Here is a 27,873-nt window from a genome sequence, read left to right on the forward strand (position 1 = left end):
ATCTTTTTGGAAGACTGCTGTGGCTGCGCAAAGTGATGCTGCATGAACGTCCAAATTCAGCCGCTTTTACATTCCTTGCTTTTTAGCCAGGTCGGTGCTGAAAGCCTGTCACGGCCTCTGCTCCTTTCTTACAGATGCACCGTGTTGAAGCAGGGACACCAATAGTTTACAATCACAGTGAAGTTACTTCAAAACAGGGAAATCACTTGAATAAAATAACAGTGGAAAGCAATTAGTAGGCAAAAGGATGGAAACAGCCAGATTTACTCATTGAAAAGGGCTTAGTGTGGTAGCGTTGCTTCTACTTCCGGAAGGTGGAAGGCAAAAAAAGGAATGGAAAGAAACTTTTCCACCGGTCGTAGCGAGCTGTAGAGCGTAGGCACACAGGGTAGCAAGGCCGAGCGGTCCAAGGCGCTGTATTAAGGCTCCAGTCTCTTTGGGGGCGTGGGTTCGAATCCTACCGCTGCCAGTACATATTTTTGGAAGACTGCTGTGGTTGCGCAAAGTGATGTTGCATGAACGTCCAAATTCAGCCGCTTTTACATTCCTTGCTTTTTTGCCAAGTCGGTGCTGAAAGCCTGTCACGACCTCTGCTCCTTTCTTACAGATGCACCGTGTTGAAGCACGGACACCAATAGTTTACAATCACAGTGAAGTTACTTCAAAACAGGAAAATCACTTGAATAAAATAAAATAATATTGGAAAGCATTTAGTAGGCAAAAGGATGGAAACAGCCAGTTTTACTCATTGAAAAGGGCTTACTGTGGTAGCGTTGCTTCTACTTCCGGAAGGTGGAAGGCGAAAAAAGGAATGGAAAGAAACTTTTCCACCGGTCGCAGCGAGCCGGAGAGCGTAGGTACACAGGGTAGCGTGGCCGAGCGGTCCAAGGCGCTGGATTAAGGCTCCAGTCTCTTCTGGGGCGTGGGTTCGAATCCCACCGCTGCCAGTACATCTTTTGGAAGACTGCTGTGGCTGCGCAAAGTGATGCTGCATGAACGTCCAAATTCAGCCGCTTTTACATTCCTTGCTTTTTTGCCAAGTCGGTGCTGAAAGCCTGTCACGGCCTCTGCTCCTTTCTTACAGATGCACCATGTTGAAGCAGGGACACCAATAGTTTACAATCACAGTGAAGTTACTTCAAAACAGGAAAATCACTTGAATAAAATAACAGTGGAAAGCAATTAGTAGGCAAAAGGATGGAAACAGCCAGATTTACTCATTGAAAAGGGCTTAGTGTGGTAGCGTTGCTTCTACTTCCGGAAGGTGGAAGGCGAAAAAAGGAATGGAAAGAAACTTTTCCACCGGTTGTAGCGAGCCGGAGAGCCTATGCACAAAGGTTAGCATGGCCTAGCGGTCCAAGGCACTGGATTAAAGCTCCAGTCTCTTCGGGGGCGTAGGTTCGAATCTCACTGCTGCCAGTACAACTTTTTGGAATACTGCTGTGGCCGCGCAAAGTGATGCTGCATGAACGTCCAAATTCAGCCGCTTTTACATTCCTTGCTTTTTTGCCAAGTCGGTGCTGAAAGCCTGTCACGGCCTCTGCTCCTTTCTTACAGATGCACCGTGTTGAAGCAGGGAAACCAATAGTTTACAATCACAGTGAAGTTACTTCAAAACAGGAAAATCACTTGAATAAAATAAAATAACATTGGAAAGCATTTAGTAGGCAAAAGGATGGAAACAGCCAGATTTACTCATTGAAAAGAGCTTAGTGTGGTAGCGTTGCTTCTACTTCCGGAAGGTGGAAGGCGAAAAAAGGAATGGAAAGAAACTTTTCCACCGGTCGTAGCGAGCCGGAGAGCATAGGCACACAGGGTAGCATGGCCGAGCGGTCCAAGGTGCTGGATTAAGGCTCCAGTCTCTTCGGCGGTGTGGGTTCGAATCCCACTGCTGCCAGTACATCTTTTTGGAAGACTGCTGTGGCTGCGCAAAGTGATGCTGCATGAACGTCCAAATTCAGCCGCTTTTACATTCCTTGCTTTTTAGCCAAGTCGGTGCTGAAAGCCTGTCACGGCCTCTGCTCCTTTCTTACAGATACACCGTGTTGAAGCAGGGACACCAATAGTTTACAATCACAGTGAAGTTACTTCAAAACAGGAAAATCACTTGAATAAAATAAAATAACATTGGAAAGCATTTAGTAGGCAAAAGGATGGAAACAGCCAGATTTACTCATTGAAAAGGGCTTAGTGTGGTAGCGTTGCTTCTACTTCCAGAAGGTGTAAGGCGAAAAAAGGAATTGAAAGAAACTTTTCCACCGGTCGTAGCGAGCCGGAGGCATAGGCACACAGGGAAGCATGGCCGAGCGGTCCAAGGTGCTGGATTAAGGCTCCAGTCTCTTCGGGGGTGTGGGTTCGAATCCCACCGCTGCCAGAACATCTTTTGGAAGACTGCTGTGGCTGTGCAAAGTGATGCTGCATGAACGTCCAAATTCGGCCGCTTTTACATTCCTTGCTTTTTTGCCAAGTCGGTGCTGAAAGCCTGTCACGGCCTCTGCTCCTTTCTTACAGATGCACCGTGTTGAAGCAGGGACACCAATAGTTTACAATCACAGTGAAGTTACTTCAAAACAGGAAAATCACTTGAATAAAATAAAATAACATTGGAAAGCATTTAGTAGGCAAAAGGATGGAAACAGCCAGATTTACTCATTGAAAAGGGCTTAGTGTGGTAGCTTTGCTTCTACTTCCGGAAGGTGGAAGGCGAAAAAAGGAATGGAAAGAAACTTTTCCTCCGGTCGTAGCGAGCCAGAGAGCATAGGCACACAGGGTAGCATGGCCGAGCGGTCCAAGGTGCTGGATTAAGGCTCCAGTCTCTTCGGGGGTGTGGGTTCAAATCCCACTGCTGCCAGTACATCTTTTTGGAAGACTGCTGTGGCTGCGCAAAGTGATGCTGCATGAACGTCCAAATTCAGCCACTTTTACATTCCTTGCTTTTTAGCCAAGTCGGTGCTGAAAGCCTGTCACGGCCTCTGCTCCTTTCTTACAGGTACACCGTGTTAAAGCAGGGACACCAATAGTTTACAATCACAGTGAAGTTACTTCAAAACAGGAAAATCACTTGAATAAAATAAAATAACATTGGAAAGCATTTAGTAGGCAAAAGGATGGACACAGCCAGATTTACTCATTGAAAAGGGCTTAGTGTGGTAGCGTTGCTTCTACTTCCGGAAGGTGGAAGGCGAAAAAAGGAATGGAAAGAAACTTTTCCACCGGTCGTAGCGAGCCGGAGAGCGTAGGCATACAGGGTAGAATGGCCGAGCGGTCCAAGGTGCTGGATTAAGGCTCCAGTCTCTTCGGGGGCGTAGGTTCGAATCCCACCGCTGCAGGTAGATATTTTTGGAAGACTGCTGTGGCTGCGCAAAGTGATGCTGCATGAATGTCCAAATTCAGCCGCTTTTACATTCCTTGCTTTCTAGCCAAGTCGGTGCTGAAAGCCTGTCACAGCCTCTGCTCCTTTCTTACAGATGCACCGTGTTGAAGCAGGGACACCAATAGTTTACAATCACAGTGAAGTTACTTCAAAACAGGAAAATCACTTGAATAAAAAAAAATAACATTGGAAAGCATTTAGTAGGCAAAAGGATGGAAACAGCCAGAATTACTCATTGAAAAGGGCTTAGTGTGGTAGCGTTGCTTCTACTTCCGGAAGGTGGAAGGCGAAAAAAGGAATGGAAAGAAACTTTTCCACCGGTCGTAGCGAGCCGGAGAGCATAGGCACACAGGGTAGCATGGCCGATCGGTCCAAGGCGCTGGATTAAGGCTCCAGTCTCTTCGGGGGTGTGGGTTCGAATCCCACTGCTGCCAGTACATCTTTTTGGAAGACTGCTGTGGCTGCGCAAAGTGATGCTGCATGAACGTCCAAATTCAACAGCTTTTACATTCCTTGCTTTTTAGCCAGGTCGGTGCTGAAAGCCTGTCACGGCCTCTGCTTCTTTCTTACAGATGCACCGTGTTGAAGCAGGGACACCAATAGTTTACAATCACAGTGAAGTTACTTCAAAACAGGGAAATCACTTGAATAAAATAACAGTGGAAAGCAATTAGTAGGCAAAAGGATGGAAACAGCCAGATTTACTCATTGAAAAAGGCTTAGTGTGGTAGCGTTGCTTCTACTTCCGGAAGGTGGAAGGCAAAAAAAGGAATGGAAAGAAACTTTTCCACCGGTCGTAGCGAGCTGTAGAGCGTAGGCACACAGGGTAGCAAGGCCGAGCGGTCCAAGGCGCTGTATTAAGGCTCCAGTCTCTTTGGGGGCGTGGGTTCGAATCCTACCGCTGCCAGTACATATTTTTGGAAGACTGCTGTGGTTGCGCAAAGTGATGCTGCATGAACGTCCAAATTCAGCCGCTTTTACATTCCTTGCTTTTTTGCCAAGTCGGTGCTGAAAGCCTGTCACGACCTCTGCTCCTTTCTTACAGATGCACCGTGTTGAAGCACGGACACCAATAGTTTACAATCACAGTGAAGTTACTTCAAAACAGGAAAATCACTTGAATAAAATAAAATAATATTGGAAAGCATTTAGTAGGCAAAAGGATGGAAACAGCCAGTTTTACTCATTGAAAAGGGCTTACTGTGGTAGCGTTGCTTCTACTTCCGGAAGGTGGAAGGCGAAAAAAGGAATGGAAAGAAACTTTTCCACCGGTCGCAGCGAGCCGGAGAGCGTAGGTACACAGGGTAGCGTGGCCGAGCGGTCCAAGGCGCTGGATTAAGGCTCCAGTCTCTTCTGGGGCGTGGGTTCGAATCCCACCGCTGCCAGTACATCTTTTGGAAGACTGCTGTGGCTGCGCAAAGTGATGCTGCATGAACGTCCATATTCAGCCGCTTTTACATTCCTTGCTTTTTTGCCAAGTCGGTGCTGAAAGCCTGTCACGGCCTCTGCTCCTTTCTTACAGATGCACCGTGTTGAAGCAGGGACACCAATAGTTTACAATCACAGTGAAGTTACTTCAAAACAGGAAAATCACTTGAATAAAATAACAGTGGAAAGCAATTAGTAGGCAAAAGGATGGAAACAGCCAGATTTACTCATTGAAAAGGGCTTAGTGTGGTAGCGTTGCTTCTACTTCCGGAAGGTGGAAGGCGAAAAAAGGAATGGAAAGAAACTTTTCCACCGGTTGTAGCGAGCCGGAGAGCCTATGCACAAAGGTTAGCATGGCCTAGCGGTCCAAGGCACTGGATTAAGGCTCCAGTCTCTTCGGGGGCGTAGGTTCGAATCCCACTGCTGCCAGTACAACTTTTTGGAATACTGCTGTGGCCGCGCAAAGTGATGCTGCATGAACGTCCAAATTCAGCCGCTTTTACATTCCTTGCTTTTTTGCCAAGTCGGTGCTGAAAGCCTGTCACGGCCTCTGCTCCTTTCTTACAGATGCACCGTGTTGAAGCAGGGACACCAATAGTTTACAATCACAGTGAAGTTACTTCAAAACAGGAAAATCACTTGAATAAAATAAAATAACATTGGAAAGCATTTAGTAGGCAAAAGGATGGAAACAGCCAGATTTACTCATTGAAAAGAGCTTAGTGTGGTAGCGTTGCTTCTACTTCCGGAAGGTGGAAGGCGAAAAAAGGAATGGAAAGAAACTTTTCCACCGGTCGTAGCGAGCCGGAGAGCATAGGCACACAGGGTAGCATGGCCGAGCGGTCCAAGGTGCTGGATTAAGGCTCCAGTCTCTTCGGCGGTGTGGGTTCGAATCCCACTGCTGCCAGTACATCTTTTTGGAAGACTGCTGTGGCTGCGCAAAGTGATGCTGCATGAACGTCCAAATTCAGCCGCTTTTACATTCCTTGCTTTTTAGCCAAGTCGGTGCTGAAAGCCTGTCACGGCCTCTGCTCCTTTCTTACAGATACACCGTGTTGAAGCAGGGACACCAATAGTTTACAATCACAGTGAAGTTACTTCAAAACAGGAAAATCACTTGAATAAAATAAAATAACATTGGAAAGCATTTAGTAGGCAAAAGGATGGAAACAGCCAGATTTACTCATTGAAAAGGGCTTAGTGTGGTAGCGTTGCTTCTACTTCCAGAAGGTGTAAGGCGAAAAAAGGAATGGAAAGAAACTTTTCCACCGGTCGTAGCGAGCCGGAGGCGTAGGCACACAGGGAAGCATGGCCGAGCGGTCCAAGGTGCTGGATTAAGGCTCCAGTCTCTTCGGGGGTGTGGGTTCGAATCCCACCGCTGCCAGAACATCTTTTGGAAGACTGCTGTGGCTGTGCAAAGTGATGCTGCATGAACGTCCAAATTCGGCCGCTTTTACATTCCTTGCTTTTTTGCCAAGTCGGTGCTGAAAGCCTGTCACGGCCTCTGCTCCTTTCTTACAGATGCACCGTGTTGAAGCAGGGACACCAATAGTTTACAATCACAGTGAAGTTACTTCAAAACAGGAAAATCACTTGAATAAAATAACATTGGGAAGCATTTAGTAGGCAAAAGGATGGAAACAGCCAGATTTACTCATTGAAAAGGGCTTAGTGTGGTAGCGTTGCTTCTACTTCCGGAAGGTGGAAGGCGAAAAAAGGAATGGAAAGAAACTTTTCCACCGGTCGTAGCGAGCCGGAGAGCGTAGGCACACAGGGTAGCATGGCCGAGCGGTCCAAGGCGCTGGATTAAGGCTCCAGTCTCTTCGGGGGCGTGGGTTCGAATCCCACTGCTGCCAGTACATCTTTTTGGAAGACTGCTGTGGCTGCGCAAAGTGATGCTGCATGAACGTCCAAATTCAGCCGCTTTTACATTCCTTGCTTTTTAGCCAAGTCGGTGCTGAAAGCCTGTCACGGCCTCTGCTCCTTTCTTACAGATGCACCGTGTTGAAGCAGGGACACCAATAGTTTACAATCACAGTGAAGTTACTTCAAAACAGGGAAATCACTTGAATAAAATAACAGTGGAAAGCAATTAGTAGGTAAAAGGATGGAAACAGCCAGATTTACTCATTGAAAAGGGCTTAGTGTGGTAGCGTTGCTTCTACTTCCGGAAGGTGGAAGGCAAAAAAAGGAATGGAAAGAAACTTTTCCACCGGTCGTAGCGAGCTGTAGAGCGTAGGCACACAGGGTAGCAAGGCCGAGCGGTCCAAGGCGCTGTATTAAGGCTCCAGTCTCTTTGGGGGCGTGGGTTCGAATCCTACCGCTGCCAGTACATATTTTTGGAAGACTGCTGTGGTTGCGCAAAGTGATGCTGCATGAACGTCCAAATTCAGCCGCTTTTACATTCCTTGCTTTTTTGCCAAGTCGGTGCTGAAAGCCTGTCACGGCCTCTGCTCCTTTCTTACAGATGCACCGTGTTGAAGCAGGGACACCAATAGTTTACAATCACAGTGAAGTTACTTCAAAACAGGAAAATCACTTGAATAAAATAAAATAATATTGGAAAGCATTTAGTAGGCAAAAGGATGGAAACAGCCAGTTTTACTCATTGAAAAGGGCTTACTGTGGTAGCGTTGCTTCTACTTCCGGAAGGTGGAAGGCGAAAAAAGGAATGGAAAGAAACTTTTCCACCGGTCGCAGCGAGCCGGAGAGCGTAGGTACACAGGGTAGCGTGGCCGAGCGGTCCAAGGCGCTGGATTAAGGCTCCAGTCTCTTCTGGGGCGTGGGTTCGAATCCCACCGCTGCCAGTACATCTTTTGGAAGACTGCTGTGGCTGCGCAAAGTGATGCTGCATGAACGTCCAAATTCAGCCGCTTTTACATTCCTTGCTTTTTAGCCAAGTCGGTGCTGAAATCCTGTCACGGCCTCTGCTCCTTTCTTACAGATGCACCGTGTTGAAGCAGGGACACCAATAGTTTACAATCACAGTGAAGTTACTTCAAAACAGGAAAATCACTTGAATAAAATAACAGTGGAAAGCAATTAGTAGGCAAAAGGATGGAAACAGCCAGATTTACTCATTGAAAAGGGCTTAGTGTGGTAGCGTTGCTTCTACTTCCGGAAGGTGGAAGGCGAAAAAAGGAATGGAAAGAAACTTTTCCACCGGTCGTAGCGAGCCGGAGAGCCTATGCACAAAGGGTAGCATGGCCGAGCGGTCCAAGGCGCTGGATTAAGGCTCCAGTCTCTTCGGGGGCGTAGGTTCGAATCCCACCGCTGCCAGTACATCTTTTGGAAGACTGCTGTGGCTGCGCAAAGTGATGCTGCATGAACGTCCAAATTCAGCCGCTTTTACATTCCTTGCTTTTTTGCCAAGTCGGTGCTGAAAGCCTGTCACGGCCTCTGCTCCTTTCTTACAGATGCACCGTGTTGAAGCAGGGACACCAATAGTTTACAATCACAGTGAAGTTACTTCAAAACAGGAAAATCACTTGAATAAAATAACAGTGGAAAGCAATTAGTAGGCAAAAGGATGGAAACAGCCAGATTTACTCATTGAAAAGGGCTTAGTGTGGTAGCGTTGCTTCTACTTCCGGAAGGTGGAAGGCAAAAAAAGGAATGGAAAGAAACTTTTCCACCGGTCGTAGCGAGCTGTAGAGCGTAGGCACACAGGGTAGCAAGGCCGAGCGGTCCAAGGCGCTGTATTAAGGCTCCAGTCTCTTTGGGGGCGTGGGTTCGAATCCTACCGCTGCCAGTACATATTTTTGGAAGACTGCTGTGGTTGCGCAAAGTGATGCTGCATGAACGTCCAAATTCAGCCGCTTTTACATTCCTTGCTTTTTTGCCAAGTCGGTGCTGAAAGCCTGTCACGGCCTCTGCTCCTTTCTTACAGATGCACCGTGTTGAAGCAGGGACACCAATAGTTTACAATCACAGTGAAGTTACTTCAAAACATGAAAATCACTTGAATAAAATAAAATAATATTGGAAAGCATTTAGTAGGCAAAAGGATGGAAACAGCCAGTTTTACTCATTGAAAAGGGCTTACTGTGGTAGCGTTGCTTCTACTTCCGGAAGGTGGAAGGCGAAAAAAGGAATGGAAAGAAACTTTTCCACCGGTCGCAGCGAGCCGGAGAGTGTAGGTACACAGGGTAGCGTGGCCGAGCGGTCCAAGGCGCTGGATTAAGGCTCCAGTCTCTTCTGGGGCGTGGGTTCGAATCCCACCGCTGCCAGTACATCTTTTGGAAGACTGCTGTGGCTGCGCAAAGTGATGCTGCATGAACGTCCAAATTCAGCCGCTTTTACATTCCTTGCTTTTTAGCCAAGTCGGTGCTGAAATCCTGTCACGGCCTCTGCTCCTTTCTTACAGATGCACCGTGTTGAAGCAGGGACACCAATAGTTTACAATCACAGTGAAGTTACTTCAAAACAGGAAAATCACTTGAATAAAATAACAGTGGAAAGCAATTAGTAGGCAAAAGGATGGAAACAGCCATATTTACTCATTGAAAAGGGCTTAGTGTGGTAGCGTTGCTTCTACTTCCGGAAGGTGGAAGGCGAAAAAAGGAATGGAAAGAAACTTTTCCACCGGTCGTAGCGAGCCGGAGAGCCTATGCACAAAGGGTAGCATGGCCGAGCGGTCCAAGGCGCTGGATTAAGGCTCCAGTCTCTTCGGGGGCGTAGGTTCGAATCCCACCGCTGCCAGTACATCTTTTGGAAGACTGCTGTGGCTGCGCAAAGTGATGCTGCATGAACGTCCAAATTCAGCCGCTTTTACATTCCTTGCTTTTTTGCCAAGTCGGTGCTGAAAGCCTGTCACGGCCTCTGCTCCTTTCTTACAGATGCACCGTGTTGAAGCAGGGACACCAATAGTTTACAATCACAGTGAAGTTACTTCAAAACAGGAAAATCACTTGAATAAAATAAAATAACATTGGAAAGCATTTAGTAGGCAAAAGGATGGAAACAGCCAGATTTACTCATTGAAAAGAGCTTAGTGTGGTAGCGTTGCTTCTACTTCCGGAAGGTGGAAGGCGAAAAAAGGAATGGAAAGAAACTTTTCCGCCGGTCGTAGTGAGCCGGAGAGCATAGGCACACAGGGTAGCATGGCCGAGCGGTCCAAGGTGCTGGATTAAGGCTCCAGTCTCTTCGGCGGTGTGGGTTCGAATCCAACTGCTGCCAGTACATCTTTTTGGAAGACTGCTGTGGCTGCGCAAAGTGATGCTGCATGAACGTCCAAATTCAGCCGCTTTTACATTCCTTGCTTTTTAGCCAAGTCGGTGCTGAAAGCCTGTCACGGCCTCTGCTCCTTTCTTACAGATACACCGTGTTGAAGCAGGGACACCAATAGTTTACAATCACAGTGAAGTTACTTCAAAACAGGAAAATCACTTGAATAAAATAAAATAACATTGGAAAGCATTTAGTAGGCAAAAGGATGGAAACAGCCAGATTTACTCATTGAAAAGGGCTTAGTGTGGTAGCGTTGCTTCTACTTCCGGAAGGTGTAAGGCGAAAAAAGGAATGGAAAGAAACTTTTCGACCGGTCGTAGCGAGCCGGAGGCGTAGGCACACAGGGAGCATGGCCGAGCGGTCCAAGGCGCTGGATTAAAGCTCCAGTCTCTTCGGGGGTGTGGGTTCGAATCCCACCGCTGCCAGAACATCTTTTGGAAGACTGCTGTGGCTGTGCAAAGTGATGCTGCATGAACGTCCAAATTCGGCCGCTTTTACATTCCTTGCTTTTTTGCCAAGTCGGTGCTGAAAGCCTGTCACGGCCTCTGCTCCTTTCTTACAGATGCACCGTGTTGAAGCAGGGACACCAATAGTTTACAATCACAGTGAAGTTACTTCAAAACAGGAAAATCACTTGAATAAAATAACAGTGGAAAGCAATTAGTAGGCAAAAGGATGGAAACAGCCAGATTTACTCATTGTAAAAGGCTTAGTGTGGTAGCGTTGCTTCTACTTCCGGAAGGTGGAAGGCGAAAAAAGGAATGGAAAGAAACTTTTCCACCGGTCGTAGCGAGCCGGAGAGCGTAGGTACACAGGGTAGCGTGGCTGAGCGGTCCAAGGCGCTGGATTAAGGCTCCAGTCTCTTCGGGGGCGTGGGTTCGAATCCCACCGCTGCCAGTACATCTTTTGGAAGACTGCTGTGGCTGCGCAAAGTGATGCTGCATGAACGTCCAAATTCAGCCGCTTTTACATTCCTTGCTTTTTAGCCAAGTCGGTCCTGAAAGCCTGTCACGGCCTCTGCTCCTTTCTTACAGATGCACCGTGTTGAAGCAGGGACACCAATAGTTTACAATCACAGTGAAGTTACTTCAAAACAGGAAAATCACTTGAATAAAATAAAATAACAGTGGAAAGCATTTAGTAGGCAAAAGGATGGAAAGAGCCAGATTTGAAAGGGCTTAGTGTGGTAGCATTGCTTCTACTTCCGGAAGGTGGAAGGCAAAAAAAGGAATGGAAAGAAACTTTTCCACCGGTCGTAGCGAGCCGGAGAGCGTAGGCATACAGGGAAGCATGGCTGAGTGGTCCAAGACGCTGGATTAAGGCTCCGGTCTCTTCGGGGGCGTGGGTTCGAATCCCATCGCTGCCAGTACATCTTTTTGGAAGACTGCTGTGGCTGCGCAAAGTGATGCTGCATGAACGTCCATATTCAGCCGCTTTTACATTCCTTGCTTTTTAGCCAAGTCGGTGCTGAAAGCCTGTCACAGCCTCTGCTCCTTTCTTACAGATGCACCGTGTTGAAGCAGGGACACCAATAGTTTACAATCACAGTAAAGTTACTTCAAAACAGGAAAATCACTTGAATAAAATAACAGTGGAAAGCAATTAGTAGGCAAAAGGATGGAAACAGCCAGATTTACTCATTGAAAAGGGCTTAGTGTGGTAGCGTTGCTTCTACTTCCGGAAGGTGGAAGGCGAAAAAAGGAATGGAAAGAAACTTTTCCACCGGTCGTAGCAAGCCGGGAGCGTAGGCACACAGGGTAGCGTGGCCGAGCGGTACAAGGCGCTGGATTAAGGCTCCAATCTCTTCGGGGTAGTGGTTTCGAATCCCACTGCTGCCAGTACATCTTTTTGGAAGACTGCTGAGGCTGCGCAAAGTGATGCTGCATGAACGTCCAAATTCAGCCGCTTTTACATTCCTTGCTTTTTAGCCAAGTCGGTGCTGAATGCCTGTCACGGCCTCTGCTCCTTTCTTACAGATGCACCGTGTTGAAGCAGGGACACCAATAGTTTACAATCACAGTGAAGTTACTTCAAAACAGGAAAATCACTTGAATAAAATAAAATAACATTGGAAAGCATTTAGTAGGCAAAAGGATGGAAACAGCCATATTTGAAAAGGGCTTAGTGTGGTAGCGTTGCTTCCACTTCCGGAAGGTGGAAGGCAAAAAAAGGAATGGAAAGAAACTTTTCCACCGGTCGTAGCGAGCCGGAGAGCATAGTCATACAGGGTAGCATGGCTGAGCGGTCCAAGGCGCTGGATTAAGGCTCCAGTCTCTTCGGGGGCGTGGGTTCGAATCCCACCGCTGCCAGTACATCTTTTGGAAGACTGCTGTGGCTGCGCAAAGTGATGCTGCATGAACGTCCAAATTCAGCCGCTTTTACATTCCTTGCTTTTTAGCCAAGTCGGTGCTGAAAGCCTGTCACGGCCTCTGCTCCTTTCTTACAGATGCACCGTGTTGAAGCAAGGACACCAATAGTTTACAATCACAGTGAAGTTACTTCAAAACAGGAAAATCACTTGAATAAAATAAAATAACATTGGAAAGCATTTAGTAGGCAAAAGGATGGAAAGAGCCAGATTTGAAAAGGGCTTAGTGTGGTAGCGTTGCTTCTACTTCTGGAAAGTGGAAGGCGAAAAAAGGAATGGAAAGAAACTTTTCCACCGGTCGTAGCGAGCCGGAGAGCGTAGGTACACAGGGTAGCGTGGCAGAGCGGTCCAAGGCGCTGGATTAAGGCTCCAGTCTCTTCGGGGGTGTGGGTTCGAATCCCACCACTGCCAGTACATCTTTTGGAAGACTGCTGTGGCTGCGCAAAGTGATGCTGCATGAACGTCCAAATTCAGCCGCTTTTACATTCCTTGCTTTTTTGCCAAGTCAGTGCTGAAAGCCTGTCACGGCCTCTGTTCCTTTCTTACAGATGCACCGTGTTGAAGCAGGGACACCAATAGTTTACAATCACAGTGAAGTTACTTCAAAACAGGAAAATCACTTGAATAAAATAACAGTGGAAAGCAATTAGTAGGCAAAAGGATGGAAACAGCCAGATTTACTCATTGAAAAGGGCTTAGTGTGGTAGCGTTGCTTCTACTTCCGGAAGGTGGAAGGCGAAAAAAGGAATGGAAAGAAACTTTTCCACCGGTCGTAGCGAGCCGGAGAGCGTAGGTACACAGGGTAGCGTGGCCGAGCGGTCCAAGGCGCTGCATTAAGGCTCCAGTCTCTTCGGGGGTGTGGGTTCGAATCCCACCACTGCCAGTACATCTTTTGGAAGACTGCTGTGGCTGCGCAAAGTGATGCTGCATGAACGTCCAAATTCAGCCGCTTTTACATTCCTTGCTTTTTAGCCAAGTCGGTGCTGATAGCCTGTCACGGCCTCTGCTCCTTTCTTACAGATGCACCATGTTGAAGCAGGGACACCAATAGTTTACAATCACAGTGAAGTTACTTCAAAACAGGAAAATCACTTGAATAAAATAAAATAACATTGGAAATCATTTAGTAGGCAAAAGGATGGAAAGAGCCAGATTTGAAAAGGGCTTAGTGTGGTAGCGTTGCTTCTACTTCCGGAAGGTGGAAGGCGAAAAAAGGAATGGAAAGAAACTTTTCCACCGGTCGTAGCAAGCCGGAGAGCGTAGGCACACAGGGTAGCATGGCCGAGCGATCCAAGGCGCTGGATTAAGGCTCCAGTCTCTTCGGGGGCGTGGGTTCGAATCCCACTGCTGCCAGTACATCTTTTTGGAAAACTGCTGTGGCTGCGCAAAGTGATGCTGCATGAACGTCCAAATTCAGCCGCTTTTACATTCCTTGCTTTTTAGCCAAGTCGGTGCTGAAAGCCTGTCACGGCCTCTGCTCCTTTCTTACAGATGCACCGTGTTGAAGCAGGGACACCAATAGTTTACAATCACAGTGAAGTTACTTCAAAACAGGAAAATCACTTGAATAAAATAAAATAACATTGGAAAGCATTTAGTAGGCAAAAGGATGGAAAGAGCCAGATTTGAAAAGGGCTTAGTGTGGTAGCGTTGCTTCTACTTCCGGAAGGTGGAAGGCGAAAAAAGGAATGGAAAGAAACTTTTCCACCGGTCGTAGCAAGCCGGAGAGCGTAGGCACACAGGGTAGCATGGCCGAGCGATCCAAGGCGCTGGATTAAGGCTCCAGTCTCTTCGGGGTCGTGGGTTCGAATCCCACTGCTGCCAGTACATCTTTTTGGAAAACTGCTGTGGCTGCGCAAAGTGATGCTGCATGAACGTCCAAATTCAGCCGCTTTTACATTCCTTGCTTTTTAGCCAAGTCGGTGCTGAAAGCCTGTCACGGCCTCTGCTCCTTTCTTACAGATGCACCGTGTTGAAGCAGGGACACCAATAGTTTACAATCACAGTGAAGTTACTTCAAAACAGGGAAATCACTTGAATAAAATAACAGTGGAAAGCAATTAGTAGGCAAAAGGATGGAAACAGCCAGATTTACTCATTGAAAAGGGCTTAGTGTGGTAGCGTTGCTTCTACTTCCGGAAGGTGGAAGGCGAACAAAGGAATGGAAAGAAACTTTTCCACCGGTCGTAGCGAGCCGGAGAGCGTAGGCACACAGGGTAGCAAGGCCGAGCGGTCCAAGGCGCTGGATTAAGGCTCCAGTCTCTTCGGGGGCGTGGGTTTGAATCCCACCGCTGCCAGTAAATCTTTTTGGAAGACTGCTCTGGCTTCGGAAAGTGATGCTGCATGAACGTCCAAATTCAGCCACTTTTACATTCCTTGCTTTTTAGCCAAGTCGGTGCTGAAAGCCTGTCACGGCCTCTGCTCCTTTCTTACAGATGCACCGTGTTGAAGCAGGGACACCAATAGTTTACAATCACAGTGAAGTTACTTCAAAACAGAAAAATCACTTGAATAAAATAAAATAACATTGGAAAGCATTTAGTAGGCAAAAGGATGGAAACAGACAGTTTTACTCATTGAAAAGGGCTTAGTGTGGTAGCGTTGCCTCTATTTCAGGAAGGTGGAAGGCGAAAAAAGGAATGGAAAGAAACCTTTCCACTGGTCGTAGCGAGCCCGAGAGCGCAGGCACACGGGGTAGCGTGGCCGAGCGGTCCAAGGCGCTAGATTAAGGCTTCAGTCTCTTTGGGGGTGTGGGTTCGAATCCCACTGCTGCCAGTACATCTTTTGGAAGACTGCTGTGGCTGCGCAAAGTGATGCTGCATGAACGTCCAAATTCAGCCGCTTTTACATTCCTTGCTTTTTAGCCAAGTCGGTGCTGAAAGCCTGTCACGGCCTCTGCTCCTTTCTTACAGATGCACCGTGTTGAAGCAGGGACATCAATAGTTTACAATCACAGTGAAGTTACTTCAAAACAGGAAAATCACTTGAATAAAATAACATTGGAAAGCAATTAGTAGGCAAAAGGATGGAAACAGACAGTTTTACTCATTGAAAAGGGCTTAGTGTGGTAGAGTTGCCTCTATTTCCGGAAGGAGGAAGGCGAAAAAAGGAATGGAAAGAAACTTTTCCACCAGTCGTAGCGAGCCAGTGAGCGTAGGTACACAGGGTAGCGTGGCCAAGCGGTCCAAGGCGCTGGATTAAGTCTCCAGTCTCTTCGGGGGCGTGGGTTCGAATCCCACCGCTGCCAGTACATCTTTTGGAAGACTGCTGTGGCTGCGCAAAGTGATGCTGCATGAACGTCCAAATTCAGCCGCTTTTACATTCCTTGCTTTTTAGCCAATTCAGTGCTGAAAGCCTGTCACGGCCTCTGCTCCTTTCTTACAGATGCACCGTGTTGAAGCAGGGACACCAATAGTTTACAATCACAGTGAAGTTACTTCAAAACAGGAAAAACACTTGAATAAAATAACAGTTGAAAGCAATTAGTAGGCAAAAGGATGGAAACAGCCAGATTTAGTCATTGAAAAGGGCTTAGTGTGGTAGCGTTGCTTCTACTTCCGGAAGGTGGAAGGCGAAAAAAGGAATAGAAAGAAACTTTTCCACCCGTCGTAGCGAGCCAGAGAGCATAGGTACACAGGGTAGCGTGGCCGAGCGGTCCAAGGCGCTGGATTAAGGCTCCAGTCTCTTTGGGGGCGTGGGTTTGAATCCCACCGCTGCCAGTACATCTTTTGGAAGACTGCTGTGGCTGCGCAAAGTGATGCTGCATGAACGTCCAAATTCAGCCGCTTTTACATTCCTTGCTTTTTAGCCAAGTCGGTGCTGAAAGCCTGTCACGGCCTCTGCTCCTTTCTTACAGATGCACCGTGTTGAAGCAGGGACACCAATAGTTTACAATCACAGTGAAGTTACTTCAAAACAGGGAAATCACTTGAATAAAATAACAGGGGAAAGCAACTAGTAGGCAAAAGGATGGAAACAGCCAGATTTACTCATTGAAAAGGGCTTGGTGTGGTAGCGTTGCTTCTACTTCCGGAAGGTGGAAGGCGAAAAAAGGAATGGAAAGAAACTTTTCCACCGGTCGTAACCAGCCGGAGAGCGTAGGCACACAGGGTAACAAGGCCGAGTGGTCCAAGGCGCTGGATTAAGCCTCCAGTCTCTTCGGGGGTGTGGGTTCAAATCCCACTGCTGCCAGTACATATTTTTGGAAGACTGCGGTGGCTGCGCAAAGTGATGCTACATGAACGTCCAAATTCAGCCGCTTTTACATTCCTTGCCTTTTAGCCAAGTCGGTGCTGAAAGCCTGTCACGGCCTCTGCTCCTTTCTTACAGATGCACCGTGTTGAAGCAGGGACACCAATAGTTTACAATCACAGTGAAGTTACTTCAAAACAGGAAAATCACTTGAATAAAATAACAGTGGAAAGCAATTAGTAGGCAAAAGGATGGAAACAGCCAGATTTACTCATTGAAAAGGGCTTAGTGTGGTAGCGTTGCTTCTACTTCCGGAAGGTGTAAGGCGAAAAAAGGAATGGAAAGAAACTTTTCCACCGGTCGTAGCGATCCGGAGAGCGTAGGTACACAGGGTAGCGTGGCAGAGCGGTCCAAGGTGCTGGATTAAGGCTCCAGTCTCTTCGGGGGCGTGGGTTCGAATCCCACCACTGCCAGTACATCTTTTGGAAGACTGCTGTAGCTGCGCAAAATGATGCTGCATGAACGTCCAAATTCAGCCGCTTTTACATTCCTTGCTTTTTAGCCAAGTCGGTGCTGAAAGCCTGTCACGGCCTCTGCTCCTTTCTTACAGATGCACCGTGTTGAAGCAAGGACACCAATAGTTTACAATCACAGTGAAGTTACTTCAAAACAGGAAAATCACTTGAATAAAATAAAATAACATTGGAAAGCATTTAGTAGGCAAAAGGATGGAAAGAGCCAGATTTGAAAAGGGCTTAGTGTGGTAGCGTTGCTTCTACTTCTGGAAAGTGGAAGGCGAAAAAAGGAATGGAAAGAAACTTTTCCACCGGTCGTAGCGAGCCGGAGAGCGTAGGTACACAGGGTAGCGTGGCAGAGCGGTCCAAGGCGCTGGATTAAGGCTCCAGTCTCTTCGGGGGTGTGGGTTCGAATCCCACCACTGCCAGTACATCTTTTGGAAGACTGTTGTGGCTGCGCAAAGTGATGCTGCATGAACGTCCAAATTCAGCCGCTTTTACATTCCTTGCTTTTTTGCCAAGTCAGTGCTGAAAGCCTGTCACGGCCTCTGTTCCTTTCTTACAGATGCACCGTGTTGAAGCAGGGACACCAATAGTTTACAATCACAGTGAAGTTACTTCAAAACAGGAAAATCACTTGAATAAAATAACAGTGGAAAGCAATTAGTAGGCAAAAGGATGGAAACAGCCAGATTTACTCATTGAAAAGGGCTTAGTGTGGTAGCGTTGCTTCTACTTCCGGAAGGTGGAAGGCGAAAAAAGGAATGGAAAGAAACTTTTCCACCGGTCGTAGCGAGCCGGAGAGCGTAGGTACACAGGGTAGCGTGGCCGAGCGGTCCAAGGCGCTGCATTAAGGCTCCAGTCTCTTCGGGGGTGTGGGTTCGAATCCCACCACTGCCAGTACATCTTTTGGAAGACTGCTGTGGCTGCGCAAAGTGATGCTGCATGAACGTCCAAATTCAGCCGCTTTTACATTCCTTGCTTTTTAGCCAAGTCGGTGCTGATAGCCTGTCACGGCCTCTGCTCCTTTCTTACAGATGCACCATGTTGAAGCAGGGACACCAATAGTTTACAATCACAGTGAAGTTACTTCAAAACAGGAAAATCACTTGAATAAAATAAAATAACATTGGAAAGCATTTAGTAGGCAAAAGGATGGAAAGAGCCAGATTTGAAAAGGGCTTAGTGTGGTAGCGTTGCTTCTACTTCCGGAAGGTGGAAGGCGAAAAAAGGAATGGAAAGAAACTTTTCCACCGGTCGTAGCAAGCCGGAGAGCGTAGGCACACAGGGTAGCATGGCCGAGCGATCCAAGGCGCTGGATTAAGGCTCCAGTCTCTTCGGGGGCGTGGGTTCGAATCCCACTGCTGCCAGTACATCTTTTTGGAAAACTGCTGTGGCTGCGCAAAGTGATGCTGCATGAACGTCCAAATTCAGCCGCTTTTACATTCCTTGCTTTTTAGCCAAGTCGGTGCTGAAAGCCTGTCACGGCCTCTGCTCCTTTCTTACAGATGCACCGTGTTGAAGCAGGGACACCAATAGTTTACAATCACAGTGAAGTTACTTCAAAACAGGAAAATCACTTGAATAAAATAAAATAACATTGGAAAGCATTTAGTAGGCAAAAGGATGGAAAGAGCCAGATTTGAAAAGGGCTTAGTGTGGTAGCGTTGCTTCTACTTCTGGAAAGTGGAAGGCGAAAAAAGGAATGGAAAGAAACTTTTCCACCGGTCGTAGCGAGCCGGAGAGCGTAGGTACACAGGGTAGCGTGGCAGAGCGGTCCAAGGCGCTGGATTAAGGCTCCAGTCTCTTCGGGGGCGTGGGTTCGAATCCCACCACTGCCAGTACATCTTTTGGAAGACTGCTGTGGCTGCGCAAAGTGATGCTGCATGAACGTCCAAATTCAGTTGCTTTTACATTCCTTGCTTTTTTGCCAAGTCGGTGCTGAAAGCCTGTCACGGCCTCTGCTCCTTTCTTACAGATGCACCGTGTTGAAGCAGGGACATCAATAGTTTACAATCACAGTGAAGTTACTTCAAAACAGGGAAATCACTTGAATAAAATAACAGTGGAAAGCAATTAGTAGGCAAAAGGATGGAAACAGCCAGATTTACTCATTGAAAAGGGCTTAGTGTGGTAGCGTTGCTTCTACTTCCGGAAGGTGGAAGGCGAACAAAGGAATGGAAAGGAACTTTTCCACCGGTCGTAGCGAGCCGGAGAGCGTAGGCATACAGGGTAGCATGGCTGAGCGGTCCAAGGCGCTGGATTAAGGCTCCAGTCTCTTCGGGGGCGTGGGTTCGAATCACACTGCTGCCAGTACATCTTTTTGGAAGACTGCTGTGGCTGCGCAAAGTGATGCTGCATGAACGTCCAAATTCAGCCGCTTTTACATTCCTTGCTTTTTAGCCAAGTCGGTGCTGAAAGCCTGTCACGGCCTCTGCTCCTTTCTTACAGATGCACCGTGTTGAAGCAGGGACACCAATAGTTTACAATCACAGTGAAGTTACTTCAAAACAGGAAAATCACTTGAATAAAATAACAGTGGAAAGCAATTAGTAGGAAAAAGGATGGAAGCAGCCAGATTTACTCATTGAAAAGGGCTTAGTGTGGTAGCGTTGCTTCTACTTCCGGAAGGTGGAAGGCGAAAAAAGGAATGGAAAGAAACTTTTCCACCGGTTGTAGCGAGCCGGAGAGCGTAGGCACACAGGGTAGCAAAGCCGAGCGGTCCAAGGCGCTGGATTAAGGCTCCAGTCTCTTCGGGGGCGTGGGTTCAAATCCCACTGCTGCCAGTACATCTTTTTTGAAGACTGCTGTGGCTGCGCAAAGTGATGCTACATGAACGTCCAAATTCAGCCGCTTTTACATTCCTTGCTTTTTAGCCAAGTCGGTGCTGAAAGCCTGTCACGGCCTCTGCTCCTTTCTTACAGATGCACCGTGTTGAAGCAGGGACACCAATAGTTTACAATCACAGTGAAGTTACTTCAAAACAGAAAAATCACTTGAATAAAATAAAATAACATTGGAAAGCATTTAGTAGGCAAAAGGATGGAAACAGACAGTTTTACTCATTGAAAAGGGCTTAGTGTGGTAGCGTTGCCTCTATTTCAGGAAGGTGGAAGGCGAAAAAAGGAATGGAAAGAAACCTTTCCACTGGTCGTAGCGAGCCGGAGAGCGCAGGCACACGGGGTAGCGTGGCCGAGCGGTCCAAGGCGCTAGATTAAGGCTCCAGTCTCTTTGGGGGTGTGGGTTCAAATCCCACTGCTGCCAGTACATCTTTTGGAAGACTGCTGTGGCTGCGCAAAGTGATGCTGCATGAACGTCCAAATTCAGCCGCTTTTACATTCCTTGCTTTTTAGCCAAGTCGGTGCTGAAAGCCTGTCACGGCCTCTGCTCCTTTCTTACAGATGCACCATGTTGAAGCAGGGACACCAATAGTTTACAATCACAGTGAAGTTACTTCAAAACAGGAAAATCACTTGAATAAAATAAAATAACATTGGAAAGCATTTAGTAGGCAAAAGGATGGAAAGAGCCAGATTTGAAAAGGGCTTAGTGTGGTAGCATTGCTTCTACTTCCGGAAGGTGGAAGGCGAAAAAAGGAATGGAAAGAAACTTTTCCACCGGTCGTAGCAAGCCGGAGAGCGTAGGCACACAGGGTAGCATGGCCGAGCGGTCCAAGGCACTGTATTAAGGCTCCAGTCTCTTCGGGGGCGTGGGTTCGAATCCCACTGCTGCCAGTTCATCTTTTTGGAAGACTGCTGTGGCTGCGCAAAGTGATGCTGCATGAACGTCCAAATTCAGTTGCTTTTACATTCCTTGCTTTTTTGCCAAGTCGGTGCTGAAAGCCTGTCACGGCCTCTGCTCCTTTCTTACAGATGCACCGTGTTGAAGCAGGGACATCAATAGTTTACAATCACAGTGAAGTTACTTCAAAACAGGGAAATCACTTGAATAAAATAACAGGGGAAAGCAACTAGTAGGCAAAAGGATGGAAACAGCCAGATTTACTCATTGAAAAGGGCTTAGTGTGGTAGCGTTGCTTCTACTTCCGGAAGGTGGAAGGCGAAAAAAGGAATGGAAAGAAACTTTTCCACCGGTCGTAACCAGCCGGAGAGCGTAGGCACACAGGGTAGCAAGGCCGAGCGGTCCAAGGCGCTGGATTAAGCCTCCAGTCTCTTCGGGGGTGTGGGTTCAAATCCCACTGCTGCCAGTACATATTTTTGGAAGACTGCTGTGGCTGCGCAAAGTGATGCTACATGAGCGTCCAAATTCAGCCGCTTTTAAATTCCTTGCCTTTTAGCCAAGTCGGTGCTGAAAGCCTGTCACGGCCTCTGCTCCTTTCTTACAGATGCACCGTGTTGAAGCAGGGACACCAATAGTCTACAATCACAGTGAAGTTACTTCAAAACAGGAAAATCACTTGAATAAAATAACAGTGGAAAGCAATTAGTAGGCAAAAGGATGGAAACAGCCAGATTTACTCATTGAAAAGGGCTTAGTGTGGTAGCGTTGCTTCTACTTCCGGAAGGTGTAAGGCGAAAAAAGGAATGGAAAGAAACTTTTCCACCGGTCGTACCGAGCCGGAGAGCGTAGGCACACATGGTAGCAAAGCTGAGCGGTCCAAGGCGCTGGATTAAGGCTCCAGTCTCTTTGGGGGCGTGGGTTCGAATCCCACCGCTGCCAGTACATCTTTTGGAAGACTGCTGTGGCTGCGCAAAGTGATGCTGCATGAACGTCCAAATTCAGCTGCTTTTACATTCCTTGCTTTTTTGCCAAGTTGGTGCTGAAAGCCTGTCACGGCCTCTGCTCCTTTCTTACAGATGCACCGTGTTGAAGCAGGGACAGCAATAGTTTACAATCAAAGTGAAGTTACTTCAAAACAGGAAAATCACTTGAATAAAATAACAGTGGAAAGCAATTAGTAGGCAAAAGGATGGAAACAGCCAGATTTACTCATTGAAAAGGGCTTAGTGTGGTAGCGTTGCTTCTACTTCTGGAAAGTGGAAGGCGAAAAAAGGAATGGAAAGAAACTTTTCCACCCGTCGTAGCGATCCGGAGAGCGTAGGTACACAGGGTAGCGTGGCAGAGCGGTCCAAGGCGCTGGATTAAGGCTCCAGTCTCTTTGGGGGCGTGGGTTCGAATACCACCACTGCCAGTACATCTTTTGGAAGACTGCTGTGGCTGCGCAAAGTGATGCTGCATGAACGTCCAAATTCAGCCGCTTTTACATTCCTTGCTTTTTAGCCAAGTCGGTGCTGAAAGCCTGTCACGGCCTCTGCTCCTTTCTTACAGATGCACCATGTTGAAGCAGGGACACCAATAGTTTACAATCACAGTGAAGTTACTTCAAAACAGGAAAATCACTTGAATAAAATAAAATAACATTGGAAAGCATTTAGTAGGCAAAAGGATGGAAAGAGCCAGATTTGAAAAGGGCTTAGTGTGGTAGCGTTGCTTCTACTTCTGGAAAGTGGAAGGCGAAAAAAGGAATGGAAAGAAACTTTTCCACCGGTCGTAGCGAGCCGGAGAGCGTAGGTACACAGGGTAGCGTGGCAGAGCGGTCCAAGGCTCTGGATTAAGGCTCCAGTCTCTTTCGGGGGCGTGGGTTCGAATCCCACCACTGCCAGTACATCTTTTGGAAGACTGCTGTGGCTGCGCAAAGTGATGCTGCATGAACGTCCAAATTCAGCCGCTTTTACATTCCTTGCTTTTTAGCCAAGTCGGTGCTGAAAGCCTGTCACGGCCTCTGCTCCTTTCTTACAGATGCACCATGTTGAAGCAGGGACACCAATAGTTTACAATCACAGTGAAGTTACTTCAAAACAGGAAAATCACTTGAATAAAATAAAATAACATTGGAAAGCATTTAGTAGGCAAAAGGATGGAAAGAGCCAGATTTGAAAAGGGCTTAGTGTGGTAGCGTTGCTTCTACTTCCGGAAGGTGGAAGGCGAAAAAAGGAATGGAAAGAAACTTTTCCACCGGTCGTAGCAAGCCGGAGAGCGTAGGCACACAGGGTAGCATGGCCGAGCGATCCAAGGCGCTGGATTAAGGCTCCAGTCTCTTCGGGGTCGTGGGTTCGAATCCCACTGCTGCCAGTACATCTTTTTGGAAAACTGCTGTGGCTGCGCAAAGTGATGCTGCATGAACGTCCAAATGCAGCCGCTTTTACATTCCTTGCTTTTTAGCCAAGTCGGTGCTGAAAGCCTGTCACGGCCTCTGCTCCTTTCTTACAGATGCACCGTGTTGAAGCAGGGACACCAATAGTTTACAATCACAGTGAAGTTACTTCAAAACAGGAAAATCACTTGAATAAAATAAAATAACATTGGAAAGCATTTAGTAGGCAAAAGGATGGAAAGAGCCAGATTTGAAAAGGGCTTAGTGTGGTAGCGTTGCTTCTACTTCCGGAAGGTGAAAAAAGGAATGGAAAGAAACTTTTCCACCGGTCGTAGCAAGCCGGAGAGCGTAGGCACACAGGGTAGCATGGCCGAGCGATCCAAGGCGCTGGATTAAGGCTCCAGTCTCTTCGGGGGCGTGGGTTCGAATCCCACTGCTGCCAGTACATCTTTTTGGAAAACTGCTGTGGCTGCACAAAGTGATGCTGCATGAACGTCCAAATTCAGCCGCTTTTACATTCCTTGCTTTTTAGCCAAGTCGGTGCTGAAAGCCTGTCACGGCCTCTGCTCCTTTCTTACAGATGCACCGTGTTGAAGCAGGGACACCAATAGTTTACAATCACAGTGAAGTTACTTCAAAACAGGAAAACACTTGAATAAAATAACAGTGGAAAGCAATTAGTAGGCAAAAGGATGGAAACAGCCAGATTTACTCATTGAAAAGGGCTTAGTGTGGTAGCGTTGCTTCTACTTCTGGAAAGTGGAAGGCGAAAAAAGGAATGGAAAGAAACTTTTCCACCCGTCGTAGCGAGCCGGAGAGCGTAGGTACACAGGGTAGCGTGGCAGAGCGTTCCAAGGCGCTGGATTAAGGCTCCAGTCTCTTCGGGGGCGTGGGTTCGAATCCCACCCCTGCCAGTACAACTTTTGGAAGACTGCTGTGGCTGCGCAAAGTGATGCTGCATGAACGTCCAAATTCAGCCGCTTTTACATTCCTTGCTTTTTAGCCAAGTCGGTGCTGAAAGCCTGTCACGGCCTCTGCTCCTTTCTTACAGATGCACCATGTTGAAGCAGGGACACCAATAGTTTACAATCACAGTGAAGTTACTTCAAAACAGGAAAATCACTTGAATAAAATAAAATAACATTGGAAAGCATTTAGTAGGCAAAAGGATGGAAAGAGCCAGATTTGAAAAGGGCTTAGTGTGGTAGCGTTGCTTCTACTTCCGGAAGGTGGAAGGCGAAAAAAGGAATGGAAAGAAACTTTTCCACCGGTCGTAGCAAGCCGGAGAGCATAGGCACACAGGGTAGCATGGCCGAGCGGTCCAAGGCGCTGGATTAAGGCTCCAGTCTCTTCGGGGGCGTGGGTTAGAATCCCACTGCTGCCAGTACATCTTTTTGGAAGACTGCTGGGGCTGCGCAAAGTGATGCTGCATGTACGTCCAAATTCAGCCGCTTTTACATTCCTTGCTTTTTAGCCAAGTCGGTGCTGAAAGCCTGTCACGGCCTCTGCTCCTTTCTTACAGATGCACCGTGTTGAAGCAGGGACACCAATAGTTTACAATCACAGTGAAGTTACCTCAAAACAGGAAAATCACTTGAATAAAATAACAGTGGAAAGCAATTAGTAGGCAAAAGGATGAAAACAGCCAGATTTACTCATTGAAAAGGGCTTAGTGTGGTAGCGTTGCTTCTACTTCCGGAAGGTGTAAGGCGAAAAAAGGAATGGAAAGAAACTTTTCCACCACTCGTAGCGAGCCGGAGAGCGTAGGCACACAGGGTAGCAAGGCCGAGCGGTCCAAGGCGCTGGATTAAGGCTCCAGTCTCTTCGGGGGCGTGGGTTCGAATCCCACCGCTGTCAGTACATCTTTTTGGAAGACTGCTCTGGATTCGCAAAGTGATGCTGCATGAACGTCCAAATTCAGCCGCTTTTACATTCCTTGCTTTTTAGCCAAGTCGGTGCTGACAGCCTGTCACGGCCTCTGCTCCTTTCTTACAGATGCACCGTGTTGAAGCAGGGACACCAAAAGTTTACAATCACAGTGAAGTTACTTCAAAACAGGAAAATCACTTGAATAAAATAACAGTGGAAAACAATTAGTAGGCAAAAGGATGGAAACAGACAGATTTACTCATTGAAAAGGGCTTAGTGTGGTAGCGTTGCTTCTACTTCCGGAAGGTGGAAGGCAAAAAAAGGAATGGAAAGAAACTTTTCCACCGGTTGTAGCGAGCCGGAGAGCGTAGGCACACAGGGTAGCAAAGCCGAGCGGTCCAAGGCGCTGGATTAAGGCTCCAGTCTCTTTTGGGGTGTGGGTTTGAATCCCACTGCTGCCAGTACATCTTTTTGGAACACTGCTGTAGCTGCGCAAAGTGATGCTGCATGAACGTCCAAATTCAGCCGCTTTTACATTCCTTGCTTTTTAGCCAAGTCGGTGCTGAAAGCCTGTCACGGCCTCTGCTCCTTTCTTACAGATGCACCGTGTTGAAGCAGGGACACCAATAGTTTACAATCACAGTGAAGTTACTTCAAAACAGTAAAATCACTTGAATAAAATAAAATAACATTGGAAAGCATTTAGTAGGCAAAAGGATGGAAACAGCCAGATTTACTCATTGAAAAGGGCTTAGTGTGGTAGCGTTACTTCTACTTCCGAAAGGTGGAAGGCGAAAAAAGGAATGGAAAGAAACTTTTCCACCCGTCGTAGCGAGCCGGAGAGCGTAGGCACACAGGGTAGCATGGCCGAGCAGTCCAAGGCGCTGGATTAAGGCTCCAGTCTCTTCGGGGGCGTGGGTTTGAATCCCACTGCTGCCAGTACATCTTTTTGGAAGACTGCTGTGGCTGCGCAAAGTGATGCTGCATGAACGTCCAAATTCAGCCGCTTTTACATTTCTTGCTTTTTAGCCAAGTCGGTGCTGAAAGCCTGTCACGGCCTCTGCTCCTTTCTTACAGATGCACCATGTTGAAGCAGGGAAACCAATAGTTTACAATCACAGTGAAGTTACTTCAAAACAGGAAAATCACTTGAATAAAATAAAATAACATTGGAAAGCATTTAGTAGGCAAAAGGATGGAAAGAGCCAGATTTGAAAAGGGCTTAGTGTGGTAGCGTTGCTTCTACTTCCGGAAGGTGGAAGGCGAAAAAAGGAATGGAAAGAAACTTTTCCACCGGTCGTAGCAAGCCGGAGAGCGTAGGCACACAGGGTAGCATGGCCGAGCGGTCCAAGGCGCTGGATTAAGGCTCCAGTCCCTCCGGGGGCGTGGGTTCGAATCCCACTGCTGCCAGTACATCTTTTTGGAACACTGCTGTGGCTGCGCAAAGTGATGCTGCATGAACGTCCAAATTCAGCCGCTTTTACATTCCTTGCTTTTTAGCCAAGTCGGTGCTGAAAGCCTGTCACGGCCTCTGCTCCTTTCTTACAGATGCACCGTGTTGAAGCAGGGACACCAATAGTTTACAATCACAGTGAAGTTACTTCAAAACAGGAAAATCACTTGAATAAAATAAAATAACATTGGAAAGCATTTAGTAGGCAAAAGGATGGAAACAGCCAGATTTGAAAAGGGCTTAGTGTGGTAGCGTTGCTTCTACTTCCGGAAGGTGGAAGGCAAAAAAAGGAATGGAAAGAAACTTTTCCACTGGTCGTAGCGAGCCGGAGAGCGTAGGCATACAGGGTAGCATGGCTGAGCGGTCCAAGGCGCTGGATTAAGGCTCCAGTCTCTTCGGGGGTGTGGGTTCGAATCCCACCACTGCCAGTACATCTTTTGGAAGACTGCTGTGGCTGCGCAAAGTGATGCTGCATGAACGTCCAAATTCAGCTGCTTTTACATTCCTTGCTTTTTTGCCAAGTCGGTGCTGAAAGCCTGTCACGGCCTCTGCTCCTTTCTTACAGATGCACCGTGTTGAAGCAGGGACATCAATAGTTTACAATCACAGTGAAGTTACTTCAAAACAGGAAAATCACTTGAATAAAATAACAGTGGAAAGCAATTAGTAGGCAAAAGGATGGAAACAGCCAGATTTACTCATTGAAAAGGGCTTAGTGTGGTAGCGTTGCTTCTACTTCCGGAAGGTGGAAGGCGAAAAAAGGAATGGAAAAAAACTTTTCCACCCGTCGTAGCGAGCCGGAGAGCGTAGGTACACAGGGTAGCGTGGCCGAGCGGTCCAAGGCGCTGGATTAAGGCTCCAGTCTCTTTGGAGGCGTGGGTTTGAATCCCACCGCTGCCAGTACATCTTTTGGAAGACTGCTGTGGCTGCGCAAAGTGATGCTGCATGAACGTCCAAATTCAGCCGCTTTTACATTCCTTGCTTTTTAGCCAAGTCGGTGCTGAAAGCCTGTCACGGCCTCTGCTCCTTTCTTACAGATGCACCGTGTTGAAGCAGGGACACCAATAGTTTACAATCACAGTGAAGTTACTTCAAAACAGGGAAATCACTTGAATAAAATAACAGTGGAAAGCAATTAGTAGGCAAAAGGATGGAAACAGCCAGATTTACTCATTGAAAAGGGCTTAGTGTGGTAGCGTTTCTTCTACTTCCCGGAAGGTGGAAGGCGAAAAAAGGAATGGAAAGAAACATTTCCAGCGGTCGTAACCAGCCGGAGAGCGTAGGCACACAGGGTAGCAAGGCCGAGCGGTCCAAGGCGCTGGATTAAGCCTC

The 27,873-nt window shown here is 47.4% G+C and overlaps 27 non-coding genes across 27 annotated transcripts; all 27 read left to right on the plus strand.

The window, feature by feature from the left end:
• The first annotated feature begins 865 nt into the window (after positions 1 to 865).
• On the plus strand, positions 866 to 947 carry trnal-aag (transfer RNA leucine (anticodon AAG)). The gene has a single exon. It is a non-coding gene; the product is annotated as a tRNA-Leu (tRNA).
• An 868-nt stretch (positions 948 to 1,815) lies between these two features.
• Positions 1,816 to 1,897, plus strand: trnal-aag (transfer RNA leucine (anticodon AAG)). Its single transcript has one exon. It is a non-coding gene; the product is annotated as a tRNA-Leu (tRNA).
• An 872-nt stretch (positions 1,898 to 2,769) lies between these two features.
• trnal-aag (transfer RNA leucine (anticodon AAG)) lies at positions 2,770 to 2,851 on the plus strand. Its single transcript has one exon. It is a non-coding gene; the product is annotated as a tRNA-Leu (tRNA).
• Positions 2,852 to 3,725: 874 nt separating this feature from the next.
• Positions 3,726 to 3,807, plus strand: trnal-aag (transfer RNA leucine (anticodon AAG)). Its single transcript has one exon. It is a non-coding gene; the product is annotated as a tRNA-Leu (tRNA).
• An 869-nt stretch (positions 3,808 to 4,676) lies between these two features.
• On the plus strand, positions 4,677 to 4,758 carry trnal-aag (transfer RNA leucine (anticodon AAG)). The gene has a single exon. It is a non-coding gene; the product is annotated as a tRNA-Leu (tRNA).
• Positions 4,759 to 5,626: 868 nt separating this feature from the next.
• On the plus strand, positions 5,627 to 5,708 carry trnal-aag (transfer RNA leucine (anticodon AAG)). Its single transcript has one exon. It is a non-coding gene; the product is annotated as a tRNA-Leu (tRNA).
• Positions 5,709 to 6,575: 867 nt separating this feature from the next.
• On the plus strand, positions 6,576 to 6,657 carry trnal-aag (transfer RNA leucine (anticodon AAG)). Its single transcript has one exon. It is a non-coding gene; the product is annotated as a tRNA-Leu (tRNA).
• An 869-nt stretch (positions 6,658 to 7,526) lies between these two features.
• On the plus strand, positions 7,527 to 7,608 carry trnal-aag (transfer RNA leucine (anticodon AAG)). The gene has a single exon. It is a non-coding gene; the product is annotated as a tRNA-Leu (tRNA).
• Positions 7,609 to 8,948: 1,340 nt separating this feature from the next.
• trnal-aag (transfer RNA leucine (anticodon AAG)) lies at positions 8,949 to 9,030 on the plus strand. The gene has a single exon. It is a non-coding gene; the product is annotated as a tRNA-Leu (tRNA).
• A 1,343-nt stretch (positions 9,031 to 10,373) lies between these two features.
• Positions 10,374 to 10,455, plus strand: trnaf-aaa (transfer RNA phenylalanine (anticodon AAA)). The gene has a single exon. It is a non-coding gene; the product is annotated as a tRNA-Phe (tRNA).
• Positions 10,456 to 10,845: 390 nt separating this feature from the next.
• trnal-aag (transfer RNA leucine (anticodon AAG)) lies at positions 10,846 to 10,927 on the plus strand. Its single transcript has one exon. It is a non-coding gene; the product is annotated as a tRNA-Leu (tRNA).
• A 1,330-nt stretch (positions 10,928 to 12,257) lies between these two features.
• Positions 12,258 to 12,339, plus strand: trnal-aag (transfer RNA leucine (anticodon AAG)). Its single transcript has one exon. It is a non-coding gene; the product is annotated as a tRNA-Leu (tRNA).
• Positions 12,340 to 13,669: 1,330 nt separating this feature from the next.
• Positions 13,670 to 13,751, plus strand: trnal-aag (transfer RNA leucine (anticodon AAG)). Its single transcript has one exon. It is a non-coding gene; the product is annotated as a tRNA-Leu (tRNA).
• A 389-nt stretch (positions 13,752 to 14,140) lies between these two features.
• trnal-aag (transfer RNA leucine (anticodon AAG)) lies at positions 14,141 to 14,222 on the plus strand. Its single transcript has one exon. It is a non-coding gene; the product is annotated as a tRNA-Leu (tRNA).
• A 1,341-nt stretch (positions 14,223 to 15,563) lies between these two features.
• Positions 15,564 to 15,645, plus strand: trnal-aag (transfer RNA leucine (anticodon AAG)). The gene has a single exon. It is a non-coding gene; the product is annotated as a tRNA-Leu (tRNA).
• Positions 15,646 to 16,035: 390 nt separating this feature from the next.
• Positions 16,036 to 16,117, plus strand: trnal-aag (transfer RNA leucine (anticodon AAG)). Its single transcript has one exon. It is a non-coding gene; the product is annotated as a tRNA-Leu (tRNA).
• A 2,275-nt stretch (positions 16,118 to 18,392) lies between these two features.
• On the plus strand, positions 18,393 to 18,474 carry trnal-aag (transfer RNA leucine (anticodon AAG)). The gene has a single exon. It is a non-coding gene; the product is annotated as a tRNA-Leu (tRNA).
• An 861-nt stretch (positions 18,475 to 19,335) lies between these two features.
• trnal-aag (transfer RNA leucine (anticodon AAG)) lies at positions 19,336 to 19,417 on the plus strand. Its single transcript has one exon. It is a non-coding gene; the product is annotated as a tRNA-Leu (tRNA).
• Positions 19,418 to 19,808: 391 nt separating this feature from the next.
• On the plus strand, positions 19,809 to 19,890 carry trnal-aag (transfer RNA leucine (anticodon AAG)). The gene has a single exon. It is a non-coding gene; the product is annotated as a tRNA-Leu (tRNA).
• A 396-nt stretch (positions 19,891 to 20,286) lies between these two features.
• trnal-aag (transfer RNA leucine (anticodon AAG)) lies at positions 20,287 to 20,368 on the plus strand. The gene has a single exon. It is a non-coding gene; the product is annotated as a tRNA-Leu (tRNA).
• Positions 20,369 to 20,756: 388 nt separating this feature from the next.
• trnal-aag (transfer RNA leucine (anticodon AAG)) lies at positions 20,757 to 20,838 on the plus strand. The gene has a single exon. It is a non-coding gene; the product is annotated as a tRNA-Leu (tRNA).
• A 2,277-nt stretch (positions 20,839 to 23,115) lies between these two features.
• trnal-aag (transfer RNA leucine (anticodon AAG)) lies at positions 23,116 to 23,197 on the plus strand. Its single transcript has one exon. It is a non-coding gene; the product is annotated as a tRNA-Leu (tRNA).
• Positions 23,198 to 23,579: 382 nt separating this feature from the next.
• On the plus strand, positions 23,580 to 23,661 carry trnal-aag (transfer RNA leucine (anticodon AAG)). Its single transcript has one exon. It is a non-coding gene; the product is annotated as a tRNA-Leu (tRNA).
• Positions 23,662 to 24,521: 860 nt separating this feature from the next.
• On the plus strand, positions 24,522 to 24,603 carry trnal-aag (transfer RNA leucine (anticodon AAG)). Its single transcript has one exon. It is a non-coding gene; the product is annotated as a tRNA-Leu (tRNA).
• A 1,342-nt stretch (positions 24,604 to 25,945) lies between these two features.
• On the plus strand, positions 25,946 to 26,027 carry trnal-aag (transfer RNA leucine (anticodon AAG)). The gene has a single exon. It is a non-coding gene; the product is annotated as a tRNA-Leu (tRNA).
• A 389-nt stretch (positions 26,028 to 26,416) lies between these two features.
• On the plus strand, positions 26,417 to 26,498 carry trnal-aag (transfer RNA leucine (anticodon AAG)). Its single transcript has one exon. It is a non-coding gene; the product is annotated as a tRNA-Leu (tRNA).
• An 861-nt stretch (positions 26,499 to 27,359) lies between these two features.
• On the plus strand, positions 27,360 to 27,441 carry trnal-aag (transfer RNA leucine (anticodon AAG)). The gene has a single exon. It is a non-coding gene; the product is annotated as a tRNA-Leu (tRNA).
• Positions 27,442 to 27,873: the final 432 nt, after the last annotated feature.

Source organism: Carassius carassius, chromosome 1 (assembly GCF_963082965.1).
Source record: "Carassius carassius chromosome 1, fCarCar2.1, whole genome shotgun sequence".
Taxonomy (NCBI): Eukaryota; Metazoa; Chordata; class Actinopteri; order Cypriniformes; family Cyprinidae; genus Carassius; species Carassius carassius.